Source organism: Rhinoraja longicauda, chromosome 1 (genome assembly GCF_053455715.1).
Source record: "Rhinoraja longicauda isolate Sanriku21f chromosome 1, sRhiLon1.1, whole genome shotgun sequence".
In the NCBI taxonomy this organism is placed as follows: domain Eukaryota; kingdom Metazoa; phylum Chordata; class Chondrichthyes; order Rajiformes; family Arhynchobatidae; genus Rhinoraja; species Rhinoraja longicauda.
The window spans coordinates 98373221-98385708 of NC_135953.1; the positions used below are offsets into that span (position 1 = coordinate 98373221).

Sequence of the window (12488 nt, forward strand, 5' to 3'; positions counted from 1 at the left end):
TAATCGGGGATGTGCTTGGCTATGGCAATACTGGACTGGGCTGTTTGTACGAAAATAATTTCACTGTGCATCTGCACTTCGCACATGTGACAATAAAAGTACCATTGAACCAAAGATAGACACAATAGACAATAGGTGCAGGAGGAGGCAATTCGGCCCTTCGAGCCATGGCCCTTCGAGCCATTCAATGTGATCAGGGCTGATCATTCTCAATCAGTACCCCGTTCCTGCCTTCTCCTCATTCCCCCTGACTCCGCTATCCTTAAGAGCTCTATCTAGCTCTCTCTTGAATGCATTCTAGCTCTCTCTTGACACACAATGCTGGTTTAACTCAGCCGGACAGGCAGCATCTCTGGAGAGAAGGAATAGGTGATGTTTCGGGTCGAGACCCTTCTTCAGAATGAGAGTCAGCGGAGAGGGAGACATGGTGCACGGAAGGGTAAGGTGTGAAAATGAGAGATCAAAGGGGATGACGCTCCAGGAAAATGTAGAATGGATCATTGTTACCTGAGGGGAAGGTGACAACGAGGCGCCCAATCAGTAAAATTTAATCAGGAGAGTGAAACTAGTCAGAGAACTAGGATAGTGGAGGGATGGAGAGAGAGGGAAAGCATGGGTTACTTGAAGCTGGAGAAAGCGACATTCATACCGCTGCCCAAGCTGCCCAAGCGAAATATGAGGTGCTGTTCCTCCAATTTGTCTTAGGCCTCACTCTGACAGTGGAGGAGGCCCTGGACAGAAACTGTCAGTATGGGAATGGAACCACTGGACCCGCTGAGTTACTCCAGCACTTTGTGTATTTTTTTGTAGACCAGCATATGCAGTTCCTTGTGTAACCACTAGGGGGAAAGTGGCACCACCAGAGAGAAAGATCAGCTCCTTCCCACCACTGACACAATTCACGTTGTGTATTTTAGATCATTGTACGTTCACTGAATAAAGCACAGTCACATCTTGTCTCTTGCAGAGGCCCAAGTTCCCAGCCAGTGAGGTCGATCCACTTGTGGCCCACTTCTAGCCGGCCAGAAGGTCTCTCAAACTATTTGTGTAGGAAGCAACTGCAGATGCTAGTTTGATACCGAAGATAGACACAAAATGCTGGAGTAACTCAGCAGGTCAGGCAGCGTCTCAAAGAAAAGGAATAGGTGACGTTTCTGATTGAGACCCTTCTTCAGACTGAGAGTCAGGGCAGAGGGAAACTAGAAGTATGAAAAGGTAGAGAACATATCAGAGAAGGCTCCGATGGCCAAAGAGCACACAATGGTCCATTGCTGGCTAAGGAGGTGGTGAAAACAAAAGGATAAGAACAGTGAAACTAGCAGGATGACTAGGGTGGGGGAGGGACGCAGAGAGAGGGAATGCACGGGCTACTTAAAATGAGAGAAATCAATGTTCATACCGTTGGTTTGTAAGCTGACCAAGAGAAATATCTGCAGACAGCCTCTATCTGCAGCTCATGCTTCTACACCCTGAATTCGAGCCCCAATTCCCAATGATTCAGATACAGTACCTCCCTGGTCATCAATCATTCACCTGCCCCCTTACACTGGCTCCTGGACAAGTCAGCCTCGATTTCTGGAGTCAAGGGTGTTTTATTTTCACATGTCCCGATATGGAACAATGAAATGCTTGTTAGCAGCAGTACGGTCGCACAGTGGTGGAGTTGCTGCCTTACAGCGCCAGAGACCCGGATTCGACCCTGACTGCGGGTGCTGTCGGTACGGAGTTTGTGCGTTCTCCCTGCGACCGCGTGGGTTTTTATCCGGGTGCTATGGATTCCTCCCACACTCCAAAGACGTACTTGCTTGTAGGTTCATTGGCTTGGTAGGTTCATTGGCTTGCAGGTAAATTGTCCCTTGTGCCGTTTTGTTTCCATGCTCATAAGGTCATAAGTGATAAGAGCAGAATTAGGCCATTCAGCCCATCAAATCTACTCCACCATTCAATCGGTTGATCTATGTCTTCCCTCTAACTCCATTCTCCTACCTTCTTCCCATAACCTCTGACATGCTGTATGACTCTATGACTCTAGGTCAGGTGGTTTGGTTTCCATCTCCTGACAGAAATACCAAGAACTCAGAGGAACAGAATGCACCGTTATTGTCCGTCTATCTCGTATTACTAATTATTATTTTTTTATTTTTTTAAATTATGGAACATTTATTTGATTGGTTGATTGATTGATTGATTGCAAGCAACAGCATGGAAACAGACCCTTGTGCCCACCAAGTCCACACTGACCATCGATCACCCATTCACACTAGTTCTATATTACTCCATTTTCTCATCCACTCCCGACACTCAAGGGGCAATTTTTACAGAGGCCAATTAACCTATAAACCCACACATCTATGAAACCGGAGCACATAGTTGTATGGAGTTTGTACATTCTCCCTGTGACCGGGGTTTTTTTCAGGGTGCTCATGTTTCCTCCCACACTCCAAAGATGCACAGGTTTGTAGGTGAATTGGCTTCTGTAAATTGTCCCCAGAGTGTAGGATATTAATGTAAGGGGATCGCTGGTTGGCGCAGACTCGATGGGCCGAAGGGCCATGAAGTATCGCTAATAGCTAAACTAAACTAAACACAGTAGCTTACTGGAGGAAAGGGCATTAGAAATTGAAGTTATCCAGAATGGAAATAACTGTTGACAAAGTTTACCCAATTGTTCAATTCAAGTATCACTTATGGTCAATTTAAGCATTTTCACTTTTCTGCGTTTACTGGGAATGTTGCTGTTAGAAATGTAGGATTGGAATTCCTAATGCAAAAAAGGTAATAGAGTCATTCAGCAGGGAAACAGGTCCTCTGACCCAATTTGCCCATGCAGACCAAGATGCCCCAGCTATGCTAGCCCCAACTGCTGCATTTGGCCCATTTCTATCTAACCATTTCCTGTCCATGTATCTGTCCAAAGATCTTTAAAATAGTGTAATACTTTCTGCCTCTACTACCTCCTTGCTTCATATACCCACCACATCTGTGCGATAGAATCGTCCCTCAGCTTCCTATTAAAATTTCACTTCTCGCAAAAGACGGTGAGCGTTCACTTTATCCAAACCCCTCATGATCTTGTACACCTCGATAAGGCCATTACTGACTATAGATTTCTGCCTGCTCGGAACACACACAAGCGGGCTATGGAGTAAATGCCGCCAAATGGGACTAGCCCAAAATTCAAAGTTGGTCAGCATGACAAGATGGGCTGAAGGGCCTTTTCCCATGCTGTACATCTCTACGACTCCATGACTCTAAGATGTTTGGTGAGTTATATAAATGTGGTTTTATTGCAAAGTGTAGGGACAAAATATTCCCCATGCGAGGATAACTTTGTCAGAAATTTCAGAAGAAAAATATCAATGTTTACTCAAGATTCCAACATCTGCAGCTCCTGGTGTCTCAGTGCTGTGGTGTTAGCTATCATTAAAAATTGACGGTAAGTTTAGGATTACCATAAAATTGTGTCTGTGCACATATGTGTGTGTGTGTGTGTGTGTGTGTGTGTGTGTGTGTGTGTGTGTGTGTGTGTGTGTGTGTGTGTGTGTGTGTGTGTGTCTGTGTATCAGTGTCTGTATGTCAGCGCTTGTGTGCGTCCATGTCAGTGAATGATTCGAGACACAGCGTGGAAACAGGCTCTTAGCCCACCGAGTCCGTACTGATCAGCGATCACCCATACACCAGTTCTTTCCCACATACTAGGGACAATTTGCAGAAGCCAATTCACCCACAAACCTGCACGTCTTTGGAATGTGGGAGGAAACTGGAGCACCTGGAGGAAACTCACATGGTCACAGGGAGAGCGTACAAACTCCATGAGGCACCTGCAGTCAAAGATCAAACCAAGGTCTCTGATACTGTGAGGCAGCAACTCTACCGCTGTGCCACCCTTCTAACTGTGTACATGTCTGTATGTGTGTGTGCATATGTGTACGTGAGTTTGTGTACGTGATTGCATGCCTGTGAATGTGTTCATGTTGTACATGTGTGTGTACATGCATATATGTGTACGCAGATGTGTGCATGCATCGATGGAGAAGTGGGGAAGCAGTGGGCAATGAGTCCCTGCGAGCCAGCGAGCTACACTCCAACACAGGACTGATCATGGATGTTGGTGGGAGCATGCCTGCTGCATCACAGATGGTTTGCGAACAGCCCCATTCAAGACCGCAAGAAATTGCGCAGAATTGCAGACGCAGCCCAGACCATCACACAAACCAACCTCCTTTCCATTGACTCCATCTACACTTCACGCTGCCTTGGCAAGGCCACCAGAATAACCAAGAACCAGACTCACCCCAGTCACTCCCTCTTCTCCCCTCTCCCATCAGGCAAGAGGTACAGATGTGTGAAAACGCACACCTCCAGATTCAGGGACAGTTTCTTCCCAGCTGTCATTAGCTAACTGAACCATCCAATCACCAACTAGAGAGCAGTTCTGACCTACATTCTACCTCATAGGAGATCCTCGGACTATCATTAATCGGACTTTACCAGACTTTATCTTGTACTAAGCGTTAGTCCCTTTATCCTGTCTCTGTACACAGTGAACAGCTCGATTGTAATCACGTATGTTTTTTCTGCTGACTGGATAGAACGCAACAAAAAGCTTTTCACTGTCAATAAACTAAACCAAACTTTACTGGACTGTATCTTGCATCATTAATCCCTTTATTCTGTATCTGTACACTGTGGCTGGTTCGACTGTAACCATGTGTTGTCTTTCCTCTGACTGGATAGGACTCAAGAAAAAAGCTTTTCACTGTACCTCGGTGCACGTGACAATCAATAAACTAAACAATGGCTACCCAGCACTTGTGAACCCAGCTGAGATCTAAAGAGGAACGGGTCCAGTCCCGAGGATCCATTGGGCTCGACCAGCTGTGAGCGATGCAGGCACCAGCTTGTAATTTAATGAGACTTTAATCTGAGTTATGAGTTCCAAAATATTATGTTAAATCAGTCCAAGAATATTTGAAAAATCTCTAATGGCTTGTTAATTCATATTTTTCAAAATGCAGTAGATTTTTTTAACTTTTCGTTGAGTTTTTTAAAGATTTTTTTTTCATTTGACATTTACTTTTGTTTCCTTTTTTAAAAGTATTTGGAAATGTCTCAAAATAGTCAGATGATTTTGAAAGATTTCAAGTCTGATTAATCGGAAGTCAAATCTTTCTCCAGATTATGGGCAGCGTTGGTCGTGATCGTCTCAATGTCAGATCTGTTTAACGTGGTCAGCTTCTTGTGTTCACACAGTTCATGCTGCTGGCTTTTAAGTTCCTGGCATGTATAATGATGCGTATCGTGAAGAATGAGGATCTTCACAATCGTATAAAGCATGTCGTCGGTAAGGTACCACTGCGTATCAGATATGGTGGGACGGTTGGTGCAGCAGTAGAGTTGCTGCCTTACAGCACCAGAAACCCAGGTTCGATCCTGTCTAAGGGTGCTGTCTTTATGAAGTTTGTACGCTTTCCCCGTGACCGTGTGGGGTTTGTCCGGGTGCTCAGGTTTCCTCCCACGCTCCAAAGACGTGCAGGCTTGTAGGTTAAATAAACTTAATCCTTCACTTTTCTGAAAGTACGCAGCTAGCATGTTATAGCAGAACTAGAGTACAACCCGTTTTAATTAAAGAGGCCAAAATCTATACACAGAACTTCAGGTGTGGCCTCACCAGCACCATGAACAGTTGAAGCAAGCTGTTGCTACATTAACATCCCTTTTGCAGTGAAGGCCAGCTATATATAAACATATATAAAAGCCTGATTGAAAGAACAAAGTCTTCCGATGTGCTTCTATTTGCTCCTCCCCCCCTTACATTCCCGATCTGACAGGGTTGAGTGGCAAAGCTGAATAAACAGGGTAGTGTGTTCCTTAAAGCAGCTCCCACTGTTCGCAGAGTTACCAGGTGAATGTGGAGCCCTGCATTCGCTGGGTGAGGGTGATGGATGGTAAAGTGAGGTAATGTATTCTTTCACATGCGTTAACGGCCTCCCGGGTACGCTGAAATGCACAGTTGGAAAACTATTCAGGAAGTCGTGCTTGGAGCCCGCAAGACCCTTTGCCAGCTTTCGGCTAACAACTGCTTTGTGTTTGTTAAAAATAACCCGGCAAAACACCTTATAAATCTTCAACCCGGCCAGCCCTCGTGTGCTGCATTTCTTCAACGTTGGTTAATCCTCTAGGCTTTCCGTTAGATAACATTACGTTATAGTCGTACGTGAAATCTCAATCATCTAGAAACGAGCGTGGTGAGAGATCACACAAGCTCGGCGGAGGTCCGTTTAAACCGCTCGGACTTCCCCCCACACACTGGGATTCTCACAGCACTTTACACACAAACGCACAGACTCTCTCTCACACATAACGCACTCTCTCTCATACATAACACGTTGAAATGAATGGATGGACACGCGGACACGCAAAACGATCTTACAGTCTCATACACACTTTTGAAACACACAGGCACACACAAACATTCTCACTGGCTTCCTCTTTACTCTAACTATTGTAATTGAGTTTGACTTGCTCTCTCACATGACGCACTCTCTCACATATAACAGGCTCGAATGAATGCGTGGATGAGAACACACACGTATGGACACACATACAAATAGTTAGATGCACACACACGCACAAATAATTACACACACACACAAATAAGCACACACACACACACAAAACAATCACAGTCTCATACACACATTTGAAACACACACTGCCACACACAAACTCTCATTCTCTCACTGTACCTTCCCCTTTGCTCTACCTATTGCACTTGAGTTTGACTTGCTTATATCTACGTATGGCATATCTGATCATTAAGAACAAAGTTTTTCACTGTACCCCGGCACATGTGCCAATAATAAACCTGAACCTAAATCACACAAAGACAGATAGACACACATATGCACAACACTCGCAAGACAGCCTAGGTAAGCACAGATAGAAGTCCACACACACACACACACGCATGTAGATGCACACAAATAGTTGGAAAGCATACATACACACACACACGAACATGTAAAACATTCATAGTCTCATAAACATAACACTGAAACATATTCTGGCACACACAAACTTTATCTAACACACTAACCTACACACACAAAGACAGGGCGGCACGGTGGCGCAGCGGTAGAGTTACTGCCTGACAGTGCTTGCAGCGCCGGAGACCCGGGTTCCATCCCGACTACGGGTGCTGTCTGTACGGAGTTTGTACGTTTTCCCCATGACTGTGGGTTTTCGCCGAGATCTTCAGTTTCCTCCCACACTCCAAAGACGTACAGGTATGTAGATTTATTGGCTTGTTGTATGTGTAAATTGTCCCTAGTGTGTGTAAGATAGTGTTAATGTGCAGGGATTGCTGGTCGGCGCGGACTCTGCGGGCCGAAGGGCTGTTTCTCTAAACTAAAACTAAACATATACAATACACTAACACAGAAAGCATACACACACAGGGCTACCTCACATCCCCAGAGATCTAGGTTCAATCCTGACTGTGGGTGCTGTCTGCATGGAGTTTGTATGATTTTCCCTTGACCTGGTGGGTTTTCTCCGGGTGCTCCAGTTTCCTCCCACACTCCAAAGATGTACAGGTTTGTAGGTTAATTGGCTTCTGTAAATTATAAATTGAACCTAGCCTGTGGGATAGTGCTAGTGTAGGGGGTGAGCGCTGGTCAGCATGGACTCGATGTGCAGAAGGGCCTGTTTCTATGCTGTATCTCTAAAGTCTAAAGATACATGTGTAAATGCACATGCACGCACGCACACACACGTACAGATGGGCGCACATTATGCACAACAGCTGTGCAGGCAGCATACACACACAATCTGGTGGAATAGTGTACGCGCACACTGACGGGCACACAATATATACACTAGTACAGACAGCATAGACATACAGAGATAGAAGTGTGCACACACAGATGGGCACACAATATACACAACACCCACACAGACAACATACACACACAGACGGATAGAAGCGTACAACACACACATATACACAGGCCACCCACACTCACCACACACACATTCCTCAACCAGTCACACAGATGGCATTACATATACAAAGGGCCCAGCTTTCAAGGAAACCTTGTTCTCTCCACCACCTCTATTTTGTCCATAGGTCTCGCCCATGCACAGACCATCTTGAACAAAACACACATCAGCTTCACTCCTTCCACCCTGCCCGGAACACCCTTCCCTTCCTCTTTAAAACTTTGGCTCTCAGAAGTTAGCTTTGCGTCGACCTGTACGTGTCATTTTGCATGCAGTGTTGCTCCTGTCTAACCACAGGCTTTATTTTGACCCTAAAACGCCCAAATTTCTCCATCCCGCCTGTCCCGATCAGGTACAAATTGGAATCAGTGATCCGCCTCCTTCACCCTGTGTAAATCAAATTATATGGAGGCACCCAGCATGTGGCTTTACTGCTTCATTGCTTGCTTGCCACCATAAGCTTGGGAAGTGACAGCGCAGTAAATGTTGCACAGGCGAGCACATGCAAAACATTTATGTGGTGGCCAGAGGCAAACTTTAATCTTAATTGGAAAAGGAGGAAAAAACTGCACCTTTCATGATTTATGCTTTGTTACTGGATTTCCGGCATTGCTAACAATTCCAATAACCCACATTTGATGAACAATCTTGCATTGTAGCCCATCTTTCAAACGAGACATTAAACTAAACCCGATTCTGTTCTCTCGGTTGAATATATCAAATGCCTTGGGACTTGAGCGGATTAGAAAACAACTACCACATTCCTGCATTATCAGCCATGATTGAATGGCAGAGTAGACCCGAAGGGCCAAATGGCCTAATTCTGCCCCTATGACATTACCATAGCAACAATACTTCACTTAGGAGTCAGGCGTAAAAGCCACTATCTAAAAGTTTTGTTAGTTTTAGAGATACAGCATAGATATAGGCCCTTCGGCCCACCAAGTCCATGTCGACCATCGATGACCCGTTCACACTAGTCCTACGTCGACCTACTTTCTCATCCACTCCTTACATACTAGGTGCAATTTACAAAGGGCTAATTAATTTACAAGCCTGCACATCTTTGGGATGCGGGAGGAAACCGGAGCACCCAGAGAAAAGCCACGCGATCACAGGGTAATCATACAAACTCCACACAGACAGCGCCCATAGTCAGGATCTGGCGCTGTGAGGCAGCAACTCTCCCCTTGCTTCACTATCTATGCCGACTTGAGAGGAGCAGAAAATAACTACTACATTCTTGCGTTACAGTAGAAAGTAGACCACTTGGGAATGAGACATAGAATTCGCTATCTGAATGCAAGTTTAGTTTAGTTTAGAGATACAACGTGGAAACTGGCCGCTCGGCCCACCGGGTCCATGCCACCCATCGATCACCTGTTCACTCTAGTTCTACGTTATCCCACTCCCTACACACTAGGGACAATTTACAGAGGCCAATCACGTCTTTGCGATGTGGGAGGAAACCGGAGCACCTGGGGGAAACCCACACGGTCACTGCTTTTTATGTCTATCTTAGGTGAAAGGGGATGGTAGGAGGGGGAAGGAGGGAGCTGGAAAGGTGCAGACAAGATTTAGGAGGAGGTTGTCAGGACTCGAGAGCCTGAGCTATAGGGAGAGGTTGAGACTCTACTCCTAGGACCGTAGGAGGATGAGGGGTGATCTTATAGAGGTGTACAAAATCATGAGAGGAATTGATCGGGGAAACGCACAGGGGTTCTTGCCCAAAGTAGGGGAATCGAGAACCAGAGGACATAGGTTTATGGTGAGGGGGGAAAGATTTAACAGGATCCTGAGAGTTAACTAACAAAGGGTGGTGGGTGTATGGAATGAACTACCAGTAGAGGTGTTTGAGGCAGGGACTATCGCAACATTTTAGAAACATTTAGACAGGTACATGGATAGGGCAGGTTTTGGGGAATATGGGCTAAACGCAGGAAGGTGGGTCTAGTGTAGATGGGACATGTTGACCGGTGTGGGCAAGTTGGGCTGAATGGCCTGTTTCCACAATGTACAGCTCTATGACTCTAAATGGATGCACAACCTGGTAGGGAACAGGGAAGAGAAACAAAAGGTGAAGCCATTTGTCGGCAGTCGGGGAAAATCGATGGATACAAGCAACAACTAGGGACTTCAAGTTCCCAAGGAGTACATTGACTGCCCTCAACTGCCGCGAGCAAGCTATAAAATCACAGCTAAGAAAACGTCAATCCTTTCACTTATAACCGTTGTGTGTGCCACTGACCTGACAGCAAGCAATCCCATATGTTGCACAGGCACTATGCAGCCTCTGAAGATCCAAACGCCAAGTTTGTTGAATACCTACCAAACGCAGTGTTCTTTCCAGTTGCAGAGACTCCGATGGGCCAGGGAAACACTGCCGGTTTTGGACTGAGCTGCCAGCCTTCACTCACCGCGGGGGTGAGGGGGATCTGGGCTAACACACAACTATTCCGCCTGCTCCCCCAGTTCCGCTAACAATTTCCTCGCTCTGCTCCAACGACGGACTCCGCCAGTCTAGCGACTGAGCACAAAGCTCACACCGAGCTGTCTGACTGCCGAACCTGCGCTGTAACAGTGAGCCCATTCTTCACATACCAAGAACAACTGCAAAGGGTAAGCATTGGAATCAACTCGCTTACATTTCTTTCAATTACTCGAGTTTGCTTTTAAAAGCTTTTAATAGTTTAGGAGAGAGTTTTATATGTTTTAAGCACTTTAAGTTTGAAAGTATATTTAATTGTGCGCTGTATTTGGGGCAGCACAGTGGCACGGCTGGAAGAGCCGTTGCCTCACGGCGCCAGAGACCCGGGTTCGATCCTGACCTAGGATGCTCTCTGAATCGAGTTTGCACGTTCTCCCTCTGACCGCGTGGGTTTCCTCCAGGTGCTCTGGTTTCTTCCCACATCCCAAAGACGTGCAGGTTTGTAGGTTAATTAGTCTTTGTAAAATTGCCCCTGGCGTGTAGGGAGTGGATTAGAAAGTGGGATAACATTCTGTAGAACTAGTAAGAGCGGGTGATCGATGGTCGGTGTGGACTCTGTGGGCCAAAAGGCCTGTTTCCATGCTGTATCATTCAAATCAATTCAATTCAATTCAATGCTTTTATCCTGTATCTGTACACTGTGGACGGCTCGATTGTAATCATGTGTAATCTTTCTGCTGACTGGTTTGTACGCAACAAAAGCTTTTCACTGTTCCTCGGTACACATGACAGTAAACTAAACTAAAAACTAATTCAATTCAATTATTTAATTTATTTTTGTAATACTTTCTGAACGTTTCCAACATTTTGAATTCTTGACTATTTGACAGTTGATGTAGCTGAGGGTGTGGTTTAGCCAGCTGTCATAGACCTCTTGCATCTGTTTGGTGTGAGGGGAGTCCATTCCCTTATGATGATATTGTGCCACACGAGGGAGCATCTCACCATTCAGGGTCAGCATTTGCTGACAAGTGTAAGCGAAAGGTAAGTCCGCAATCCTCCTGTATGTCAAAGGCGAATGCGGACTGAATGCAGAGTCCTGACCTGAAACATCACCATCCATTTCTTCCAGAGATTCTAGACACAAAGTGCTGGAGTAACTCAGTGGGTCAGGCAGCATCTCTGGGGAAAAGGAACAGGTGACGTTTCGGGTCAAAACCCTTCTTCAGACTGAGAGTCAGGGGAGAGGGGAACCAGAGGTGTGGAAAGGTTCAGATCAAATCCGAGCCGGCACCAAGGAAAGGAGGAGCCCACAATGGTCCATTGTTGGCTGTGGAAGAGGTGACAATGAAGGGATACGAACAGTGGAACTGGGAGGAGGACTGGGGGAGGGACGGAGAGAGAAGAAATGCAAGGGTTGCTTGAGATAAGAGAAATCAATATTCATACTTTTGGGTTGTAAGCAGCCCAAGCAAAATATGAGGTACTCTTCCTCCAATTTGCGTGTGCCCTCACTCTGACAGCCAGAGATGCTGCCTGAGCTGCTGAGTTACTCCAGCATTTTATGTTCTATGCTCACCACCAACATGATGCTAAACTAAACTGCATATCCAGAAGCCTCTTAAACCCCACTGTCATATCTGTCACCACCACCACCCACGACAGCACGTTCCAAGCACCAACCACCCTCAAAATAAAATAACCTGTGCATCTCCTTTAATCTTTGCCCCTCTCACCTGAAAGCTATGCTCGTTTGTCTTTGACATTTCCACCTGGGAGAAAGGTTCTGACTGTCTACCCTATCTGTGCCTCCCATAATTTTATATACTTCTATCAACCTCCAGGAAAAACAACCCGAGTTTGTCCAGCTTCTCCTCATAGCCTATCCAGGCAGCGTTCTAGCAAACCTCTTCTGCGACTTTTCCAAAGCTTCCACATTTGTGGGTATTTTTACAACCTCACAGTATGAACATTGAGTTGTCCAATTTAAGCTCAGACAACCTTACCATTGTTTTTATTCTTTCCCGCTCCCCACGCACTCCCCTCTTTCCAGACC

General features: G+C 45.8%; 1 protein-coding gene across 1 annotated transcript in view; it reads right to left on the reverse strand.

Moving 5' to 3' along the window:
- The window catches only part of LOC144595595 (bone morphogenetic protein receptor type-1B), a 369976-nt gene that overhangs the window by 280525 nt on the left and 76963 nt on the right, over positions 1-12488 (reverse strand). The gene's annotated exons all lie outside the window — the stretch shown is intronic.